A 23,944-nucleotide genomic window follows, 5' to 3' on the forward strand; every position below is an offset into this window, starting at 1 on the left:
TTTGGATTATGGCTGAGGTGGTGCAGGTTCCTCCCACATCCCAAAGCAACCCAATTCTGCTGCACTGAGCTGTTGGTGCAGATCAGTTGGGTGGAGATTTCACTCCTGCAGCAGCAGATCTTTGTGCTTCAGCACAATTCCAGCACATTCAGGGATCTGTACTTGCTGACTGCTGCATCAGGGCATCAGCCTCTCCACCTGCTCCCTGCCCTCTGACTGCCAGGGAGCAGGAATGGTCCAAAGAGCTGATGGCCTGCAGAGGAAACCTGAGCTTGCTTCTCCCTTATTTCTGCACCTTCTCTGCAAGTGAAGTGACTGTGAGTGTGCAAACCCTTCATGTCAGCATTGCTGTGAGCAGCAGCACTCTCCTTCAGGCCAGCATTCCTGCTTTTCCTCACCTGCTTCTCCCTGGGAGGGGTGTTGGAGAAGATGAAACTGAGGAATCTTGCAAATATGAATGCTCAGATTCTGGGAATTGTTGGGGAAGGTAAAACAGGAAAGCCCTAGTTACTGAATTACCATAAACACAATAGGATGGCTCACCGAAGCTAATCCACTCTTAATTAAACAATGCTTTTGGCCAGAGGGCAAGGCCAAAAGACACAAAAGACTGACCCGCACCCAAAGATTAGATCTTAGAGTTTAGAATGTCACTTGCTATGCTAATGTAACATTTCCTATAGGCTGTATGTAAATGCTATAGAATTAGTATTTTGTATTAGATTGGTTCTTAGGAATTAGAATATTCATAATGGAAGTGGATTTATTGTGTTACAAACGGGAAGTCACTCTCTTCTCTTCTCTCCTCTCCTCCTCCTCTCTTCTCTTCTCTCTTTCTCTTCCTATCTTTACTCCTTGCTCTTCTCCCTCTCCCTTTACCCCAATACCCTTTTATCCCATTACTCTTCTCCTCTTCTTCCTCTCTTCTCTCTTTTCTTTTCCTCTTCTCTTCCTCTCTTTACCCTCCTTCTTCTCTCTTTCTCTCCCCCTTTTTATCTCTTTAATCTGCACGTGGCTGTGCCGGGCAGCTCCTTGCAGACTCCCTTATAATAAACTGCAACTGTAGCTTTTAGCATTTACAGAGCGTCTGAGTCTTGTCCCTGGCGTCCACCCTGATACAAAGAATCCAGCAGTCCCCCGCAGAGGGGGGACAGACACCTGGTGCTGGGCTCACCATTAGCAATTAGCAATTAATTAGCACTGGCAGCCGTGGCTCACAGCACCCTGGGGACTTGTCCAGGTGGGCAGTTGTGTCTCCATCATCTCACCCCAGCAGCAGCCCACTCATGCCATGAGCAGTGAGGCCTCAGCAGGTGCCCAGGCTCAGAGGGGACAGGAGGTCACACTCCAGTGATCCGTGGGGCTGTTCCATGGAAAGCAGTGCTGTCTCATTTTTAATAAACATTAAGATGAATGCAAATCCTGTACATGGCAATTTACTTCCCCCCGGAGTCAGCTAAGAATATTTTATTGCTAGTTTTGCTAATTCTCAAGCTGTTCTGTTTCTTAGAATTATCTTTAACTACTGAATAATGCAAGACTGTTGCATCACAAATATTAGTTTCTGCTATCAGTGGTAGGCTGGGCTCTCATCATCGTGTTATTAGGCTCTTATCTGCCTGCAGAAAGTCTCGTTCCTCAAATGATTTAGCTGCATGCTTAACTTTGACCATGTGAATAGTTTTCCTAAGCTGATGGAAACAGCTGCCCTCCCCTAAATCCAGCGACTTTTGTACCAAAATTAAAAATAACAACAATTACTACTACAGTTATTATTACAGGCTCTTGGGTTGGTTTTCCTCCCAAGTCATGTACCAGAATTTGAAATAGAATTTGGTTCAGATCAAATCAAAGCACACAAGGATTATGATTTTATTTTTTTCAATAAATTAAATAACTGAACTTTTCTTTGTTCTCCAGACTAAAACCTTTGCATTACCAAGACCTTTTCCTGCCCATCCCTCCCCCACAATTTCTTTTTAAATATAGAGCTGGGTTTTTAGCCAAAAACTGAGTTAACAGACACAAGAAACCAAAAAATAAAAGATCAACCCTAACTCTGTATGCCATACTGCACTACTGTCAGAACAGCCCTTGGGTGAGGGCAGAAGCAGCATTGGGGAGGTGAAATGCTTTAATAATCACTGGTCAAATTGTTTACTAGGCTCAAAAAATAGATTAATAAGAGGTAAAAGAGCCCAAAGAAAAATGTGCTCAGCTGTACTGATGACATGGTGAGATCCTGTGTGCAGCTGAGCACCTTCCCTGGTGAGCACATCCCTTCTGCCCAGCACTAGCATGCACTGGTGCTGGGACTGAGACTGAGCTTGAGCCTCTTTCCCTGCATTTATTGTTACCAGCACTGTCAAAAATGCTCCAAAAGACCAGGATGGGACAGACAGGGACATACAGACACCTGTGGGAAGCCCATGCCCAGCTAAGCAGCTCCCTTAACTAGCTCACTTGAAAATACCCCCAGCACTTCTTGCAGCAGGAGCACCCCTGAGTTCCAGGAGCAGCATCCCTCTAAATACTGGGATCAACTGGAAGGACAAGGGCAAGGGCAAGGGCAAGGGCAAGGACAAGGAGGGGCACCCAAAGAGGATGGGCTCCAGCAGGCACTGCCCTCTGCTCAGGTGGCCCCAGCAGAGCTCCAATTATTATTTCTGGTGTCCTCCATTCCCATCCAGGGCAGATCTGCATGGGGAAAGAGTTAATGAGCCATTCAGGGTTTGGATGTCTCAGCAGCAGTGGGGCTGCTCCAGCACAGAGGGAGGCACAGGCACCCTGGGACATGGGCAGCAGCATCATTTCACAGCAGCAAACCCTCCTCCCAACAGAGCTGTAGGGTTTCCTCCCTCTCCCCTCTCCTGTGATTAATTACAGCTGCTCTGCACCCAGCACAATCCATCTCTCCTCTCCTCACCTCACCCTCCTCCTCTCCACTTCCTTTTTTTAATGAGAACATATTTTTGCTCTCTGTTTTTGCTGCAATGCTCTTTGCAAGCAGGGCCACAGCAGCAGGGGGTGGCTGTGACCAGGGCAGTGTCCACTCCAGGGTCCAGGCTGGTGCCAGGGACCTGAGCCATGGCCAGGACTTACAGATACAAACTTAACTCACCCTCCTGGCTCCCCCTGGGGTTCTGTGAAAAGCCAGGGCTGGCTGGCAGTTTGCCCTCCCTGCTGCTGCCCTCATCCATCCCCTTCTCCATGGAGATCAGAGGACTGGGGAGGAGGGATGTCCCCATCAGCACCTTTCATCCACCTCCTTGTAAAGGTGGTTTTTGAGCCAGCCTGATCCAAATGACCCCAAACCTTTGCTGAAATGCCTGGAGGCCCTGGTGAGCTGCACTCAGTATACAGGCTGGAAGGGAAACTTTGCTTCAAGGTTTTGTGTTAATTAGTGATCAATGCCTTGAGGAAGGAAGAAGGTCCCCCTCCAGCTAACTGGGAATTCACAGCCTGTGCCAGATTCTCACTGTGAACCCCAAACCACACAGTGCCCCTACAAAAAGTGCATTTAGAGCAGCAGCTGCCATTCAAGGCATTTTTAGTCATTAAATCATTGTGTAAGCAGCTCCTGGTTTGCCTTTGTGAACAAGATCCAGTGCCATGGACTGGATGCTGGTGCTGGCCTGTCACTGGCACTTTTAAAAACCCATCATTAGATCTAGCCATGAGAATGCAGAAGAATCATCATTTGATGCTCAGCAGTTGCTAAAGGATTAGCTGGAGGTGAGATGGGAAGGACAGGTATCTGAGCTGGTGTCATTCAGAATGGTTCAAACCTACCTTGGTTTGGAGAATTAGCACAGCCCCTCTGGCCTGTGCTTATCCTGGCTCTGTTTTACCCTCCAAGCACTCACAAATGTTGGCAAATAAAAAACAAGTTGGTGTACACCCAGAAGTTTCCCTCAGAGAGATAAATTCTCTCTCTGCCTGTGCTGGAAGCTGCTAAAAGTGGATTGTCAAAAATCCCTGGCAGGCTGCAGAAGGAATAAGGCATAACCAGGTCTCTGTTAATACCCCCAATCTTCATAAACCAGATTTATAATATCTGAGGCCACATGGACTCTTTGTAAGCCAGTGTATAACAACCATGCCATTAACCTGTGCTTCCCACAGCCAAACTCACAACTTCATGAAGAAGTTTGAGTTACCTCAGAGTATAAAGGGCAGCCCAGCTAATCCTGGTCTGTGAAAGCCAAACTGATTGTGCTGGAGTGCAAATCAGACATACAGATATACAGATACACAGACATACAGATACACAGAAATACACATTTGTGTGAGGACTCCCTGGGCTGAGCCTCCTCGCTGCTCCCCAGCTCAGCTCTGGCACACAGCTGACAGAATGACACATTTATCATCACAAATCTCTCACGTTGTGCCTTGAGGAGGAGTGAGTACCTTGCTTTAATACAGTGCTATCGATCCTGGGGCTCAAACAATAACCACTGAATTATCAGAATTCACGTTTTGCCAGGAGCTGGGATTGAGTTGCTTTTTAGCATTTTGTGGGGGCAGAAAGGAATTCACACCCTGTGACAAGGCACAACAGAGGAGAGGATGCAGGAATCCAGCCCCACAGAGGACCCCAAATTCTACATCTCAGGCAAAAAGCAATGTCAGGAAGGCAATATATCACATCACTATAGCACTGTATAAAATATTTAACTTCTAAGTACATTACCAAAGTGGTTTCTTTTGACATTACATTTGTGCTCTTGTAAAAGGCATGAAGCCAAGAGCAAATATCCATCCCAGAACAAGCAAACATCACTGCAGTGCCACGGCTGTGCTGGCTCAGGGGACCTGGGACAAGCCTGACAAGAAATTCTCATTACCTCCTGCCCCAGTGCTGTGCACAGCCCCCAAGCCACACTAAGACACACTCCTGAGTACATCATGGCAGGAAAGCATGTTTGTACAGGAGAATCCTGCCATTTAAGTGCCTCTGATGAAAAGCATTTTATCATCTTCCCTGCCTTAATGCAAGGAAACATGGAAATGGAGAGCAGGGCTCTGCTGCAGGTTCCAGCCCCCTGCGAGCAGGCAGTGCCTCATTTCCAAGGCTTATAACAAATAGAAAAGGAACAACCTTTTCCTTGCTTAAAATGCTTCTCTAAATTTTGCACTGAGCATCTTACTTTTCCATTTGTTCTGCTTCTGTCCATGCTTGTCTCTCCCATTTGTTCTCATATTTCTGCAGCTGCAGGAGGACCCTGGTGGCACTGAGGCAACTGGATGTGCAGGGGAGGGGAGGGGTGGACCTGCTTAACTTGATGTTTTACAAAGACAGCTATTTCAGCACAGCAACCTCTTTTAAAAATAAAAAAAAAAAGTAGCACAAAACAGCACTAAAAACAAACAAACAAACCAAAAAGAATAAAAATATTTTCATCCTAGACTTATCAAAGAAACAAGTGAGGCTTTAGCCAAATTGAAAATTATGTCCAGTCATTGGGAATTCCCTGGCACTGCTAACCCTATGCAAATAGAAACTCTGTCCCCATGGTTAGGAAGGAGAGATTGCAGTCAACCTATAGGCTTCAGCCCAAGCAGAAGAGGGCTTCTTTTAAGAGAAACTCCACATTTCCTTGCCTAAGAACAGCTTAGGTGAGCAGGCAAAGGGTCAATCCAGGCTGAGCCTGCCTTCTGCAGGGCAGGGTCCTCAAGGACCACTTTTCTCAGAGCATCCTAATGAGCACAGCCCAAGAGCACAGAGGCTCCCAGCAGGCTGAGCATGGAGCAGAGGGCAATTCTGGGTTATCCCCAGAGAGGAGATGTCTTTCTAGCAGGGTTTCTTCAGCAAAAGCAGCTCTGCCCTGCCTGCATCCCCTGCCCTGCTCTGCAGAAACAACTGAACTCGTTGACAAAGAGAAACTAAACTGGAGGAAGCCACAAAGATAATGCAGCCCCTGCATTTTTTGTTACCTTTGTCCAGGCAGGGAAAGAGATCTTAAACCTGCCTTGAAGAGGGACAAAGCTCCAATGGGCCTTGCAGCCATGAGGAACTCCCCTCTATTGCACTGGCACCTGTGGATGCCTCGTTTCTATGAGGTCACTGTCCAGCATCCCACCAGGTGCCTGGGGTCCCAAAATGAGCCCTGTTCCTCCAGCAGTGAGACATGGTGGCACAGGGCATCTGGAGGAGCAGCATGTCACCCCTGGGGCTCAGCAGGATGGGGAGCAGGGCAGGACCAGCAGGGTCAGCCCCAGCCAGGCAGCTCCTGCCTCCCCAGCTGCTCCCTGAGCTGTGCAAGTGCTGCCAGGCCATGGCCCAGGGCACTTCAAATGTCTGGAAATCATCCCATGGGCTCCATCCCAGCTATTTATAGGAGCTTATTCTCAAAAATCTCAGTGGGGATTGGAGTCTTGCTATGCTAAATCCTCTCCAAACACATATTAACAGACCCCAGACCAGGCTTGCTGCTCAAGTTGTGATTTAAAGTCTGCACAGAGATGGCAGGTCAGGAGCAATCCTTCCCCAGGAATATGCTGCAGACCTCAAAATATTCACTGCCATCTGTCCTTTTTTGTGGTGGGTTTATGGAGCTCTTCTCAGAGCCCTGCCCTGGGCAGGGGGATGCCAAGGCTCCCAAGGAGCACTGGGCAGATGATAACAGAAAATGCCCAGGAAATGCAGTTCCTGGTGGAGACACAGTGGGCTGGGTAATCCTGACAGTGTCCTGCTCTGGGACAGCCTGATGCTGCTCCTTGCAGACAGAAGGTCTTTTGGAATGATTGCATTATAATTTAATCCATCCTTCAGCGATTTCAGCTCTCAAGATTGTTGTTATTTTACACCTCAGCAGAAGTTCACAAGGAACAAAATGAGGTTGAGATCCTCTAGGGGAAGCTGGCAAGAGTCACAAATCCATCTTTGTGGATACAGATTTAAGCTTAGGTCCAAATAATTAGTTCTTTACCCAGGCCTTAAGCTAAGAGACAGTGAGTTCATCTGCAGAGGCTGCAGAATAGCTTCCTGGGAAGCTGCAGCATGCTCACATCCCTTTTCCACACTCATTTATAAAGCAAAGATTCCAAGCAGTGCTGGATGTGGCTCAAATCAGGAGCCCCAGCACAGAGAGGGCAGGATGACCTCCCCTGGAGGAGCTTTCCCCACAGACCAGAGACCCCCTGGCTCTAAACTGAAGCTCATTTGGATTAAAAGCCTTTTTTTTTTTCACTGTCTGCTTTCTCTCACCACCAGAAAGTCCAGCAGGGTGGGAGGAGAGAGGCTGCACCCACTTAGGAAGTCCAAGGGCATTCCCAGCAGCAAGTGTCTGCCTTTGGAAATTCACAATGAATTTGCTGTGCCTTTAGCACCACTGATCAGAGACACAGTAAGAAGATCCTGCTGTCAGTGCAAACAGCATGAGGGCCTTGGGAGATAGGAAGTGGCATTGTCCTGTCCTCCCAGGAGCTGCTCCCTGCTCTCCCTGCCCTGTGGATAATATCTTTGTGGGGAGCCCAGGATGCAGAGCTGTGGAATGCTGGGCTTTAACTCAGCTTTAGCTCTTTGCCACAGCACCCTCAGCTCAGACACATCCAAACCAAAGCAGGGCTGTAAACCCACCCCCCATGTCCCTCCTGCACCCACCTCTCTCAGACTTTCTGAACTGGTGGTCAGTAAGTTCTCCATCCCACACACAGGTTTTATTTTGCCCTTGCCAGGGAGCATAAACCCACCCTGCAGGCTGGTGAGCACAAGAGACCTGACAAATTTGTCTCAGGTTTCATCCCTTCTGCTCCCCATAGGGTGACCAAACCCACCAGGAGGCACTGGCACACCCCAAACCTCCACTTCTGCCCTCCTTCCCCCTGGCTGTGGGGACACCATGGGGACACATTTCTCAGGCTGCCACTGAGGAGTGATGGCTCTCTCAGCCTCCCTCTGCCTGCCTGCGCCTTCCCTTATTTATTCCCCACTTGGAGCTGCAGTGTGTGGCTGCTGAAGCATTTGGAAGTTTGTGTAAAGGTTTTATTGCTTCATTTTTAACCTCTGCACAAATGTCTACATCATTAGCTTGGGTTTTTTCACCCTGGATCACATCCCCTCTGTGCTTTTCTCCTCCTGGGCATCCCCATGCTCCTCTCCCTGTCAGGCAAAGTGGAGTGGGGATCTGAAGGGAGAGATTTATTACTGCTGAGGTTCTTTTTTTCTCAGGGAGGGAGTTGGTCTGGATTTTTTTCTGTGCCATTTGCAAAGATGAGCACACACAAGGTCTGGTTCTCCACCACTCACTTCATTCCCATGTCTTGACTCCTCAACTGCAAACAAACCCACCCCAGTTCCTCTCCCACAGTCTTGTGGGGGCAGGAATGCAAAGCCATGGCACACACACCAGCACCCAAAACTGGCACACACAGCCCACTTTCACCAGGAAAACACCAAAGCCTGGCTTGGGAAACCAGAGCTGTGACCAAGATCACAGCCACCACTTCCCTCAACCCACTGGGACATCTGGGGAGCAGATTTGTGCCAGGCCATGGCTGGTTCCCAAGGCTGACAAAATTATCACTCATTTGTGATGCCCTGCTTTACATTCCCACCAGCATGAGCCTATCCAGCCTGTGCCACCTGTGTGATGACCATGACAAACCCAGCTGGAGCTGGGCTGTGTCACCAGCAGCCCCAAATCCCAGACCCTGAGGAGAAGCTGCAGGAGATGCTGCCCCATCCTGGGAACAGAGACCCCTTCACCACCTTCATTTCACACCTAAACCCACCACAGAAAACATCTGATCACATCCCATGCAACCAAGGGGTTAAAAAAGTGCAGGTGCTGCAAAATTTATCACGCCCTGGCATTCCTGTCTGATCTCTTTGCTTTTCTACAGGCAATAAAAAAGCAGCACAGATTTTCTTCTTCCTTTTGAAGATGAGCTCCTGCAGCCCTGGGTACTTTTTGCCCTCACCCTGGCTGGGCTTGGCACAGTTTTCCTGGTTTGAAAACCCCCCTTTGTCTTTGCCAGCAGGTCTAACCCACAGCCAGGCACACAGCACGTGTGACTCCCCATCCCAACACTCTCCTGATTCCCTGGACTTCAGAGGCCACTTTGCTGCCACCAGTGGTAAAACCCAACCCCCAGGAACAGTGTGTTCAGCGTTTCCAACCACCTCAGACCATGTCTTCAAGGTGGGGGATAAGATATGCAGAGCACAATTCTCCCAGAGCAGGAGTTGTGCCCCTGCAAATATTAGCGATGCTGGCGTCGCATGGGGGATTATCCACCGTCATGGCATGTGGAGGGAAGATGGATTTCCAGATGATAAGAGGAATGACACACGTTGCTTTTTCCCCTTTCTGCTGACACACAGTTTAGCAGTCACTGCAGAATTTTCTTCCCATTTTAAATTTCCGTTTAATAGCCAAGGAGCTCATGTTAATTCAGATGATCTTTCCCGCAGCACGATGAGGAAGGCTGGCTCTTCTAGAAGCTTTTTTCCCAGTCTCAGTGGCTAATAAAAAAATACCTCCTGTGGCTTCACAAAGGCCAAAGAGAATGTGTCCTTTACCCTGGTGTCAAACTCCACTGGACCCAGGGCTGGGCAGAGTCAACAGTGTTTGAAAATTAAGACTCTCCTAATAGCATCTCCTCCTGGGAGAGATCCAAGGAGGTTTCTCAATTTATTTTCAGACTGAAGGGGAGGCAGTGAGTGTCCTGCTGCCACCCTGTCCCTGTAGGAGGATCCCCACAGCAGGCAGGCCAGGCACTGGTGGGGACCCTGTGGTGACAGCATGATGGGACACAGGGACATGGGGCAGCAGGGACACTACAGACACCCCCCGACAGGGGAATGTGCTCCCCCATCCTCCCCTGCAAACCTCACCCTCAGAGGGCTGGGCTAGATGGGATATTTTACATGTGCTTGTTGGTTTTATCCCAATTTTCCCATTTCCCCTTCCCCTGAGTGTGCCCAGCCCAAAGCCATGCTGGCCACAGGGTGTGGGCTAGCAGGAGGTGGCAGCAGGGCTTTGGCCTCCCTGACCTCCCCACGTGCCAGTGAAGGTGTTGTCTTGGCAGCTCACCTCAGTTGGGAATTTCATCCTGCTTTTATTTATATATTTTTTCCATCCAAGTGTAGCTGGGGGTCAGGAAAGCCCACTCAGCAAACTTCCTCCTCACCTAAACAAACAGCAGAATCATTGCAAAATCCTCTCCTGTGCATTGCAGTGCATATATTCACTTACCCTATAGAGCAGAACGTGGGGCATTGCTTAATTAAGGATGTGGGTGTAGAGGCTCCAGGAGCAGAGATTTCCCATGCAAATCTCCTGGCTCTGAGCACAGCCAGGGCACACAGGGAGCATATTAATGCTTTGTGCAGTGAGCCCACCTGCCTGAATCCGTGGCTAAACCCAGTCTGAGGGAAGGAACTGAGCAAGCCTGGGCTCTCTGCTCTTGCTGAACTTCATTTATTTACCCAAGAGCATTCCGTGGAGCTGGAGAAGTGAGGGCATCTCCAGATCTCAGTGAATGCCAGCCCATCAGCCTCCCTCATTCCTCTCCCTGCCCTGAAATAATGATATAAACCCAGCCTTTTCAACTTCTTCCTTTTTTTTTTAATGGTAGGACATAATTCAGGTTATTGCCAAGAACTGCAAATTGTTTACCAGCCTTGTGCAAACAAAGACTCTGATCAGCCACAGAAGCACAGCCCTGAGGCTTTCCAGCAACCCGGAATTCTTTAATTACTTAACAAAAGCTCAGCCTAACTTCTTTTTTTCTTTTTTTTTTTTTCTTGTTTTCTTCCTTTCCTTCAGCTGTTACCTTGGAAAACCACAATGCTGGATGCCTTCCATACCACACACTGCTAAAAACCTTGTTTAGTGATGATTTTGCCAAAGCTGTTCCCCAGCTGGGATTGAAGCAGGGCTGAAGGAAGAGCTGCTTGGAACCAGCAAAATAGCCTTGGCAGGAATTTGGTGGTGGTAAAAGTTTCTGCTGGACACACAGATGTGCTCATGAGCATCTCCTACAGAGCATGCCCTGAGCATCCTCCAATTTCTCTCTGATTTTGTACCTCGTTTTTGCTCAGGTCCGGTTTTGGCCACCCCAAGAAGTGTTTTGGAGACAAGCAGAGAGATGAATTTTCTCTAATGTAATGGGAAAGGAGAACAGGCACTGAATGCACACTGCAGCTCTCACAGGCAATGCCCATCACTCCTCCAGCAGCAAGAAAGGAATCACCATCCTTTAACTCCCACCTAACACAGGCACCACCCCACCACAGTCAGGGAACAGCAAGGCAGGTGAAGGCAGAGTTCACTAAAATTTTATATTTGCTTTATTTTGCCATCGCAAAAAATCCTCCAGCCTCTTTTCATTGACAAAATAATTTTCACGTTTGGGGAAAAAAAAAAAAACAACACCAAAACTTTTTAACAAAGGAGCCAAATTTGTGTTGCATTAACTGAGGAGCAGTTCAAGGAGCAGAATAATTCACTGTCAGTCTGGGGAGGTGTCTGTGGAGGGTAAATAAGGCTCGTGCACAGCTCGGTGTAAGCTGTCATTGCAGCCCAGGCATCAGTCAGGAGAAAAACAGAACGTTGGCGGATCTCAGAATACATAAATAAAACATGCTTACCACTTGCCATCAGCGAAAAAGTTTTAAAAAAATAAAAAGGCTGCCTTTCGAGCTCCCCCCTCACACCCCCTCCCTTATCTCTGCTGCTCCTCCTCGTAGCATAAATTCAGTTTTCAGCATCTCTGTTTTCAGACATCCAAATGGACTCTAAGGAAAAGGGGGAGGGATGGAGAACAAACCCAAAAGTTTGGCAAAGCTGTGAAAATGCCAGCTCAGCACGGAGAGATCAGCCTCATCACAGCCCCAGGTGGTGATTCCTGAGGTTTGGAAGGGCAGGAAAGGCACAGCAGGGTGGGCCAGGATGGCTGAGCTCTCTGCATGCTGCCAGAACCCCGATTTCCCAGCCTGGTCCATGGACAGCCATGGGGCCAATGGCATCTCCCAGCCCTCTGGCAAATCACTCCATCAATCCCCCATCACATCCCTGGCAGCACCAATGTCACAGTCAAATGCAGTGAATTGATTTGCCATAAGTCATATTTACTGTCTCAGCCATAAATGTGTCAAAGCCAATCTTTTTAACTGTAAATAATGCCAGAAATTCTCCTTTTTTTAGAAGCCTCCACTACAGAACCTCCAACAGAGAACAGGAAGTGCTGTATTAAAGTGTGGGGGTGTCAGGGCTGTGTTTACAAAAAGATCTGATCCAGACAAGTTTTGCTTCATCCTCTGGGATCTACCATGGATGGGGAGGCCAAGAGGGAGGTGGGATGGTGGCAGCTGCAGGACAACCCTGGGCTTTGTGCTGCAGGAAGGTGCAGGTGAGACCCCACACACAGAACTCCCCAGCAGGAGAGGAAGGTGGAGAGGGAGGACTGATATTGCCTTGCACTTTGCTTTTCCTTCAGTTCCTGGGGAATTGCACTCCTAGAGCTGCTTGAGATTGCTTTTTGGGATGATTTGATAAAGCTCAAGGTGAGTGGCCCCTGCCTGCTCTGTCCCCACACCCTGAGTGCTGCAGACCTCCAGAGCTGTGCTGTGTGGGTCTCTGCCTCACAGGGCATTTGGGAGGGCATTGCTCACTGAGGCCAGCTTGCTCAGGGTCTTGGTTCCCACTAAAGCAGCCAGAGCTGCACAAACCCAGTGCCCTGCCTCATTCCCTGCTCTGCATCACATCTGAGTCAAGCACATCTGTCTCCAGGCTGCACTCCCTGCTGCTGCCAGACCAGGGACAGACAGCACTGCAGTAATTGATCTCAAGCTGCCCTTCCTGCCAGGGTTTTGGGGCTGATCTGATGGTGCCAATGGAAATCACAGCTCAGGTTCAGAGAAAGCTCTCCCTGAGAAGGAGCCTGAGCTCCTGGCCTCCCCCTGCCTATCTCAGCAGGGTGGGAAGCATCTCCTGCCACATCCCTCACCTCCTCCCCGTCTGTCAGGACCATCCTGGTGGTGTTTCCCTCCTCCCCTCTCCTTCCTTTGCATTCATTTCTCTTTCCATCATTCTCCCATCTCTGCTGACAGGATCAAAGCTCTCCCCACAAACCCATGTAATCACAATCATTCCCATTTCCCTGGAGATACACAAGAAAATCAGGTGTGAGGCTGCAGGAGTGTCCCTTTGGCACATGGATGAGAGCATCAGTCCTTTCCTCCAGCCCTCCCCACCACAGGCATCACTGGTAAAAGCTCCATGTCCAAATCTACCCCACCCAGTGAGACCCACAGCTGAAAGAAGCAGTGGGTGATGAAGGTGAGTTCTCCTCCAGCTTTCTGCAGCAGAAAGCCCAGCCCTGAGCCCTGTGCCTCCAACACAAGGCTTTGTCTCCAGAGGGCCTGGCTGATCCCCCTTCATCTGTTGTGCCCACAGAGGCATCCCCCAGAATCCTGCCCCAGCCATGACCCACAGCCATCCCTGCTGGCTGTCCCAACAGGACTCTTGTTCTCATTGCCAAACCACCCTGGCACACAGTCACCTTACTCCCACCTGGCTCAAAATGAGCTGTTTTGGGCACAGGACACATTCTCAGAGGATTTGTGTTTCTCCTGCTGTTACACAAATGCTGAAGCAAATTCAACCCTCTGCAGAGTGGAGGAGCTGCTGATGGGTTGGTGGTGGAGTGAAGGGCTCAGAGAATCACAGGATAAGCTGAGCTGGAAGGACTCACAGGGACTGAGTCCAGCTCCTGTCCAGCCCTTGCTGTATAATCAGCATTCACTTCATGATATGGTTCAGTGGGCCTGGTGGTGTCCACACAGGGGTTGGGCTTGAGGGTCTTTTCCAGCCATAAAAATTATATGAGTCCATGATTTCTGTGTCTGCCTGACCTCACACCTGCCCTGGTACAGCTGCACCACCACCACCCACTCTGAACCCAGCTCTGGGTTCCTCTCAGTATTAAATTGCAGGAGCTGCAGGTGGGAGTTCACACTGGAAATCAGAAATAAGGGCAGCACTTTGTGAACTTCCAGCTCACTGACACTCTCCCTGATCATTGAAGCCAGCATCCTTTCAAGATGAGCACAAATCTCCCATTAAACATGCTCCAAACCAGAAGGCACACGATGGAGGCAGCAATTAGGAGCAATTGCTGCATAGACAGAAAAATAATTGATTGGTATTTCTTTGGGAAAGCAACTGGAGAACAACTGAGCTGGGGTGGAACAGGCTCCCTGGTCATCCCTGTGATCTGGACATTTTACAGTTTTATATGGGGATAGAAGTTTTTAAAAAGGGTCTGTGATGAATTTTATTTCCTAGATGTTGAAAGGTGCAAGCATCAGAAAGCTTTGGGAAAGGACACTCCAGTGGAAGGACAGGATGACTCTGCTCTGACTGAGAACAATTTCAATGTCTACCCCTAAAAATGCCACCTCCAAGCACCCAAAATGCTGCTCCAGCAGGGCAAGCCATGGCCTGATGCATCATTTCTTTATTTTTGTAACAGGTTTTCTGATTTGTGTCATGCCCAGTATCTCCTGGGCTTTGTCTGGGAGCTGTTGGTGGCACTGGGCTCTGTCCCCCCTGGTAGCACCTGTCCCAGGAGGGATGTCCCTCACTGGAGCAGGCTGCACACACAAATCCACTGCTGCATATTCAACAGCACCAGTTTGCCTCCTGAGCTCTCATTTACTCAAGGTCTCTATGGGATCCTAAATGGACTTTGAGATATTTAATAAATGGACCATTAGTACTCCCTTGTTCAGCAGTGTCAACATGTTTCTAATGGAAACCCAAGGCAGAGCTTCCCAAACGAGCCAGGCTCCCTCCCTGTATCTCAAACAAAGCTTCCTGCTCTCCTCTGCTGCACCAGACCAAAGCCAGTCTCACACAGCCATGGGAGTGGATGTGAAACCCCCAAAAAGCTCATGCATTAGATCCTCACAGCAGCAAAGCCTTCCTTTAAATCAAATAAAGAAGACAGCCCCTTCCTTCCATCCACTGGCAAAGTTTAAACTCCAAGGATAAAGTGTGCCACCAATTAAAGAGAAAAATGTGCTGTGCTGAAGGATGCAGAGGGGAGATGGTGGTGGATGGAGCACAGCAGTGAGGGAAGAGCGTGCTTGGATGCTTGATTTAATTTGGGCTGAGAATTACACGCTTATCTACATTTTTTTTCCAGGCTAATTGGAAATTTCACAGCTTTTCACGAGTGGCCCATGGATGATTACCAAGGTACCCGGTTCTGCTGCCCCTGGCAGTGCTGTGAGCACAGGGGCAGCTCTGGGATCACTGAATTCCAGCGCACAGGGACGGGGATGTGGGATGGCTCACACCACCGTGGAGAGCAAGACAAGGTCAGGTGGGGATCCTGCCTTGCTGTCCCCTCTGAGAGGAGGAGGAGAGCAGCCTTTCCTGCCTCCCTGCCAGGGATGGAAGTGGTTGTGGCTGAGAAACAGCCTAATGCAAACACTAATTACCCTAATTGTGATACAGTCTAAACTTCCCACGCTCAGCTTGGTAACAGTGGTGTCTCCTCCCCATCCTCCAGTCGGGTGTGATTCTGTTCAGGAGAGAAGCTCAGGAAAGCAGAGCTGAGCTGTGCTGGAGCCACGGCACGTGTGGAGGAATTAATGCTTCAGAGGCTGCTCTCCCATTATCTCACACCTCACTCACCATATAATCAGACATGAATCCAATATGCAAAGGAGACACTGCATTAAAAAAAGCACTTGAAAGTTGCTTATGGTTTTGTTCCACACAGACAGCATTGATCTCCCAAAACATTGGCATTTCAAGGTGCAAATGAGCCTTTCCTGCCTCTTGCAGGCTTTTCTAACGCTTCAGCTGCTTGTAAGCGAGGTTAAAGAAGGTGTGAGAGGCACTTAATTACAAACACACCGAACTCCTTTGACAAGTCCAAATGAGAGTTTGCCTAAGCAAGAATCATTTCAATCCCAGCACAGAGCCACCACAGGCTCTGAACCATGCACGGGGAGGTGAAGGCAGAATATTTTAAATAAAAACCAGGGAAAACAAATCCTTTGACTGCAAAGTTCATCGAGGAGAGTTGCTGTTTTTATACAAAGCTACTGATCTCAAGGGAGGGAAGAGTTTGCAGATCCAGTGAGGGAAAAACACAGAAAATTTGCTCAGAAGTCTGAAACACAGACTGAAATTAATAGTATGGGAGCTAACGCTTGGGTGAGTACTGCAAGAAATAGCCACTGAATTTGGAAGCTGAATTTTTAAACATACTCACCTCATTTAGGCTGTTCCTCTCCTCACATTCACTTCCCATGAATATTCAAGCAGAGCAGAGAATTTGCTGGCAGGAATATTAGCGAGAGCAGTGCCAATATCAGAGCATATATTAGCTGGTCCTGGAAGGGATTCAGAGCAGAGTGCATTCCAGAGCTGTAATTGCACTTGGTGCTGCCCATTCAGCAGGGCCTGGCAGTGCAGGGCTGGAGCTGGGGCTGAGCTCAGAGCCAGGCAGGTCCCAGGGCTGTTCTGGCTCTGGCACCTCTCAGACCCTGAGCATCCCCAAACGGGCTGGAAGCTCCAGCCAAAGGAGCCAAACCCAAGGTGGGATAAAGCAGGCTGTGGAACAGAACCCAGGAGAGCCTCTCCTCTAAAGCTCCTTCCAACCAAGCTGTCCCATGCCTGTCCCAGGAGAAGAGCAGGACACACCATGGGGACAGGGCATTCATGGTCCCATTAAGTCTGTTCTGATGAAGATGAAACCTGCCAGAGCTTTAGCAAATCCCATTCTCTTCAGATGTGAGTGGAGCACATCTGTCCCCCCATGGCTGCAAAAATTTATTGATGCTCTTGATGCCTTTTGCTCAACACACTCCAATTTCTCTGTCCAGCAGAATGTTACATGGGAATGCAGACTGAAAGCCATTGGAAATCCTGAGTGGGACAGGGCTGAAGGATTGTCCTCACAGCCTTCACAGAATGGAGTCTGAAGAACAAAATTTAAGGGATTTTCCCATGTGTAATCTCACCCCAAACCCACTCCCACCTGCCCTCTCCCCAGCCAGCTGAAAGCAGGTTTTTGCTGAAGAGGAAGGAGGGTTGGTCCAGCATCCCCTATTTTTGGCAATGTCCATATATCTTGGGGAGCATATAGGCAGTGAATTACATGACATGCTGAGGGAAGTGGCACTGAACATATGGCTCTGCAGTGTAATATATTCAGAGAAGTTTGATTTAAAGGTAGGTGCAGGTCCCACAATCTGTTTAGGGGAAGCTGTGCCTTTCAAAGAATTTTGAGGCTATTTGCAGTGAAATCAGATGTGACACTGAGCCAAGCTCAATGATGCCAGTGCTGAGAGCATGGGGATGACCCCAAAGAAAACACCAGGAGATGCACCACAGCTCAGAGGTCACTGGGGCTGCTCATGCTAGAAGTCTGGGTCAATGTCAAGCAGTTTTCAGGAGGGGCTTTTTTGAGCTTCCAAGTCTTAAAAAAAGTCTTAAAAAAATATTTAAACAAGCAAACAAAAAAATTAAATAAAAAATAAGCATCAGAGACCATGCACAATGTCCCCACATGTGCTGACCAGGAGCAGGAGGGAGCCAATGCTGAGGTTCCAGCCTGCAGCAGAGACCTGCTGGTCTGGCACAGGCTACTCCATGTAAGGTTTAAAAGAAATAATTAGGTACAGTAGTTTAGAACACACACAGCAGCATTGTGCTGGTCAGATGACCTTAATTAGGCTGTAAAGTGTGGAAAACGTTAACAGGAGCAGTGCCTGCCTGGAGATGATAAATGAAATGCATTGATCTCTGACTACCAAGCTGGCAATTCTTTGTTTGGAGGAAAACACATGATTAAAAGTAATCCAGCAGTAAATCCAGCACAGCTCCCTGTCACCTGCTGTGGGACAGGTTAGGCAGGCACATCTCTGCCCCAGTGCAGGACCAGCTGCCTGGAGCTACAGGTCAGCTCTGTACAGAGCTTGTGATTGTCCTTCCCAACCTCAAAGCTTTGCAGCCATTGATGTGCTGCCAGTGAGGCAGAGGGAGATCTCCTTGGAAAATTCCACTTGAACTCACAGATGCCGAGTTGGGAGGTCATCACTCACCTGCCTGTATCACCTCCATCCTTCCCCTGTGCCACCAGCAGCCCCTGGGAGCCTCAGGGGTTCCTCCAGGGCACAGCCTCAGTGCTCAGTTCCCCCAGAGCCCCTGGAGGGTCAGTGCAAGGTGCCAACACTCCTGAGGGCACCTGGGGCCAGGTGCAGCCAGGTTTTTAACACCTGCTTGTGGCCAGCCTGGCTATAAACTGATCCTCTGCAGACCAGGAGTTCATTACTGGAGCTGTGCAATTCAATTACATCTTCTAGGGCTCACCTGGGAGAGCAAAGGTGAATCTCTTCAGAGCAGGAGGAAGGATTTCAGCACTGGTGTGTCCCAGGGGTTTGCAGGTGGTTTCCCCAACAAGGCATCCTGGCAGCATGTGCATCATCTCCTTCCCAGCACACAGCAGGGGATGGATTTTTCCCCTCACAAAGCCCCTTTTCTCCCTCTTAAAATGTGTCCCCAGTGTTATTCTGTCTGCAGTTAATGGGGCCACAATGTCTGGCACATCCACTCACTGCTGCCCCTTGCTTGGGGAACTGAGGGGATAGCAAGCAGGGAATTCATTCTGTTGGTTTTGCCATTAAGTGATTTCCCCACAGCTGAGGAAGTCAGAGTGTGTGGGTGAAGGAGCCCTCAGTGAGCAGAGCTCAGCATTTCTCATTCCCACCATTCCCAGGGTGTTCTGCTGGCCCCTTTCCCCTCTCATCTCTCAGTCCCCAGGGTCCTGTGCCTGTCATTGTCACCCCTGCATCTCTCTCCAAACTAAACAACACCTGGGATCATCCCACCCCTCTGCTCCCAGGAGGACACACTAAATGCTGGGAGATGGGCACACACAGCATTATCATCAGATTTGCAGGCTACAGGCAAAAAACCTGGAGCACAGTGTCTGCCTGGGTGTGCTTTTAATTGCTCACATCCCTCCTGTTCACCCAGAGGTGCTTTCCCTGTCCAAACTGCAGTATTGGTTTGCATGACACGTGCTTGGTTTGGGATGTGTTTTAAGGGACTTCTCTGCAGAGCTATGTATTAAATTCCTTTCCAACTCATGCTTGTTTGGTACCAGCAGCATGTTATCATACAGCAGATGGAGCTAAATAAAAATACCACGAGTGCTGCAGTATATTGATGTGATAGATATATAATAATTAGATGTGCTGTAAAGCTATTAAGGCTGCAAATCTGAAGTATCTATTATATTTTCTCCATTTCTATTTCCACAACATCCCTCATAGCATGGTGACAACTGGCAATGTTAACATCCACATATATCTTTTTTTCAGGCACAAGCAGGCTGTAATATCTGCAGGATTTATCTCAGTGTGACTCAGTCTATCTGATAAGAACAGGAAGAAAGAAACCCTCTTCCTGCACAGGAGAGCTCGACCTGGGGGCATTCCTCCCAGTCTGTGGGTGTGGGAGCAGCAGAGCATCTCTGTGAGGATGGCAGGGACAGAGGGACAGTGCTCAGAGCATCCAGGGACAGCGTTTCTGATGGGGAAGAGTCACCACACAGCAGCCAAAGGTTGGGGGACACTGCTCCCTGCTTGCAGGCAGCAGGAACACAAGCTGAGCCAGCGTGGGGAATGATCCACCTGCCTCTGGCAGGTCCTCTGGAAAAACCTCCCTGAAACAGCACATCTCTCCTGCATTTGCCCTCCAGCATCCCTTACATTGAGGGATCAGCACCCCCAGGCTTGCACCCGATGGCTCAGGCAGCAGCAGCAGCCAAATGTGCAGGGGATGAGCTGCCAAAGCATTTATCTGCTCTTGTGGAGAGATGGCAGCTGGCAGGGGTGCCCTGGCTGGGCCATCAGCCCTGCAGCATCCCTACAAGGCTGTGGTGGAAACCACCCGCCCCTGTGCCCCTCCTCTGCTCCCAGCCCACATACCACACAACTGCCCTGGGCAGCCAAAGGCACCTGGACTCACCTCCCTGTGCCAGAAATGCCCTCCCACCCCTCTGCCCCATTCCCTGGCAGGGGAAGCAGCTCCCCAGCCCTGGCTGGTGCCAGCACAGCCCCAGCACAGCCACCCACCCTTTCCCCATTGGTTTTCCAAGTGCCTTCGGGCTGTTGTGTTGGCATTTCTCTCCTGGAACCCTGGATTTTGTAGCTACCCTGTCATCTCTGATGAGTGGGCTCTATTTTAAATCACTCTTTATATTCAAAAAAAACATGCCACTTCCAAGAAAAACATAACAAATATCCCACAAAAAGCCATCTCAGGAGCCCTGTGCCAGCTCCACACAGAGCAGCAGCAGATGCATTCATAGAATCACAGAATTATTAAATTTGGAAAACACCTCCAAGATCATCAAGAGAACCAAACACCACCTTGCCCACTCAACCATGTTGTGAAGAGCCACATTTACTCATTTTTCCAGTGCCAGTGTTCCTGGAGCTCTAAGCTCTTCAGCTCTCTCAAGCCCTACCCTAAACCCAACTCTTTAAAAAATAAATGGGAAGGGAGGTGTTTTCTGCAAACACAGCTTTCAAATAACTTTTAATTTAAGTAGTTGAACAGGCAGCATTTATTTTTCCTCTTGTTTTTATTTTCTTACCAGTTTCCCTGTCAGTTTAACTCAGGTAATGTGTTTGTTCATTGGTGAGCTGGGGGCATGTCTGTGTGATGCCATGGGCTCTGGACCCCTAAAGATGCTTCAGGGTTTTGGCACATCTGTGCAAGACCCATGGGACTGGTCCCATCCTGCCTGTCTTGGATGATGTTTCTGCCCTCTTGGGACACAGTGTCCTCTCTCACTGTCAGTCTGCAGGGGCTGCCTTCACCTAACAGCCCTCCCTTTCCCCAGAGCTGCAGCCAAACCTCCAGAATTTCTGCTTTCAGTTTTTAAAGAGCCTTGGGATACATTAGACAGGATAAAAATTTTATAAGGGAAACATTATATACACTTTTATACCATGTTTCAGGGTAAAAGGCACCTTCTAACTGCCTGGGGTAAGGGGGAACTCCTCCACTGGGGGCATTAGAGCCTAATTATTTGTTATGGATGTTGTATGGCAAGTTTTTAATAAAATCTCCAAACTTTCCTGGAGGCTCACACACACAAAAAAAGTCCCATGGGACAGGACAACTGGGCTTGGCACAGGGCATGGTTCACCATCAGCCACAGAAGATTGGAGGGAACTGGGATGGGATGGGATGGGATGGGATGGGATGGGATGGGATGGGATGGGATGGGATGGGATGGGATGGGATGGGATGGGATGGGATGGGATGGGATGTTAAGGAGGGGCTCAGGCACAGCCCATCCTGACCCCCCAGCAGATGGGATCCCCCTGCTCCCCACACAACCCCCTGTTCCAGCCCCTAGAACACATCACGTTCTTCCTACAGGCAAACACAGCCAACAAACCTGTTTACATCTGAGTTGTGAACGGTGTCACATCCCCTAAGTGTCTTAAAGTAATACTTGATGATATTCTCTCCTTCAGTAAACATATTGATTAGATTACAAATAAGATTAGGACTGAACACGGCCCTGTGCGGAGCGCAGGCAGCGCCGCCGCTTCCTCCTGTCAAGTGGGTTCGAGTTCATTTGTTAGAGAAGCTCTTGATTATTGTGATTTAATGTGACTCTGCTCTTCCTCCCCCACGGGGACAGCAAACAATTAGTGGCTGCATTTTAGGGTGATTATAACATACCTTGGGGGTGTTCAGGAGGCAAAGAATTAAAGAGCAAAGGATTTAACAACCCAGAAAATGGCGATTCCCTGACACGGCGCTGCCCGGGGTGGTCTGACCTGGAATCCATGCAGCCTGAGCCACAGGGTGACATTAGAGTGTGGCTTTGGGAGCACCTTGGAGGTTTACAGTGACTTGGGCATCCAGGGAGAGGGGAAAAGGGGCAGAGCCAACCCTCTGATTGCTGCCAGCAGCATGGATGGATGGATGGATGGATGGATGGATGGATGGATGGATGGATGGATGGATGGATGGATGGATTACAAGCAGGGTCACCCCACAGCCTGGCCCTGCACCAATCTCTCTCCATCACTGCATCCCTCTCTGATGGATGAGGGGAGGGAAATCCCTCTGATGCACAGCTCAGCATGGATTAACTGGGCTTTAGGGCCAAGTGCCACGGGGATCCAGGCAGCTGGCAAGCCCACAGCAGCCTGCTCCTCCACGTGCAGGAGTTAGGGTGGGGGATTAGGGCAGGAAGCAGCAGTGAAGCTGACTGGGAGAACCCAAACAGGCCCTGCTCTGCAGCCCCGCAGAGCACATTCCTGGGATAGGTGGGATTTTTTACCTCCACCCTTTCCAAACACAACTCACGTGGACTCTCATTTGCAACTTGCAGGAAGTGCAGCACTTGAAAGAAGGGAAAAATAAGGAGTGATGTGTAAAATTCTGTGTAATTCTGTGTGCATTGTGCTTCTTGACACCGATTTTCTTGTATTTTGCCATCACCAAAAGTTCCCTTTGAACATCTCCGTCCTGTTTGCAAATGTTTCTAAACAACAGTTTCATTTTCTTCTGCACTTTTTCCCTTGTACCTGCCTTTGCTCTTGTAGCTCACAGACGTTTGCTCCACTCAGTGACCCCAAAAAGACTTAAATAGTCTGTGGCAGCCATTCTGACCAAACCCTACTGAAGCACATAGTGCTCTCACCTCATTCCTTTTCTTTAAATTAAGATTTTTAATTGGAGTTGGGGGGCGGGAAGTCCTGTCACATCCCCTTTTCTCCTCTCCCCATTTTTTATTATTTAGCAGTCAGCAAATGAATAATTCATATTTGGCACTAAGCAGAAAAAACATTGCCCCCACCGCGGGCCGTGGTTTGGGCAGGGCTGTGCTTCCCTGAGGGGATGCACGGAGCGGGGATGGATGGAGTGGAGAGGAGGGGATGGATGGAGCGGGGATGGGATGGAGCAGAGGGGATGGATGGAGAGGGGATGTATGGAGCAGGGATGGATGGAGAGGGGATGCACGGAACGGAGATGGAGCCGGGATGGATGGAGAGGGGATGGAGCAGAGGGGATGGAGCAGAGGGGATGGGATGGAGCAGAGGGGATGGATGGAGCGGGGATGGGATGGAGCAGAGGGGATTATGGAGCGGGGATGCACGGAACGGAGATGGAGCCGGGATGGATGGAGCAGGGATGCTGGAGAGCCGTAGCCGGGCTCAGAGCACCCTCTGCCGCCCGTGCGGGCTCCCAGCCTTTCCTGCACAGGGAGAAAACGGATCCGGCTCCTTCCTAATGAAATACCAGCAATTACAGAGCGGTTCCCAGCCGAGGGTTTCCATGCCCTCCCTCAGCGGGAATCCAGCTGAGGCACGGATGGGATGCAGTCGGTGTTAATCCCCTCTGACAGGTGGAGGCACGGGAAAACAAGGACCAGCTGCCTGCACGATTCTCACCTCTTTATAGGATTTTTCCCAGGAGTCATTATTGCCTTCTCGCTCACCCCCAGGGCAGGGAGAGCCCTGCCCTGACCTCTTTCCTCTCCCCCACCCGGCTCCACAGTGCCCCGGCTCTCTGCCATTAAACTCCTGCTGAGTGTTGAACTACTTTGTCAACACTTTGATTTCTCTTTTTCTCTCAGCTTCTCACGCTTCCTCATCCCACTCCCTTCCAGATCCAGCCACAAAAATACAACCAGAGTGCTCGCTGGAGATAAGGGGAAAAGACCCAGGAGTTTTTCTTGAAAAGCTTCCTTAGGATCCTCATCCTCAGAGGGAGCATCCCCCTGCAGTTTCCACGTGCAGGATGAAACATCCGAGAGGCTCCTTGCTGGCCAATTATAAAATGATCTTATACCTTTAAACAGCTTTGAGTGACACTTACACTCCCCAGTTTTGCAAAATCAGCTTTTGTCAGGATCAGGATAGAGGAGAGCTGGTGGG

This window comes from Oenanthe melanoleuca, chromosome 20 (assembly GCF_029582105.1).
Source record: "Oenanthe melanoleuca isolate GR-GAL-2019-014 chromosome 20, OMel1.0, whole genome shotgun sequence".
Taxonomy (NCBI): Eukaryota; Metazoa; Chordata; class Aves; order Passeriformes; family Muscicapidae; genus Oenanthe; species Oenanthe melanoleuca.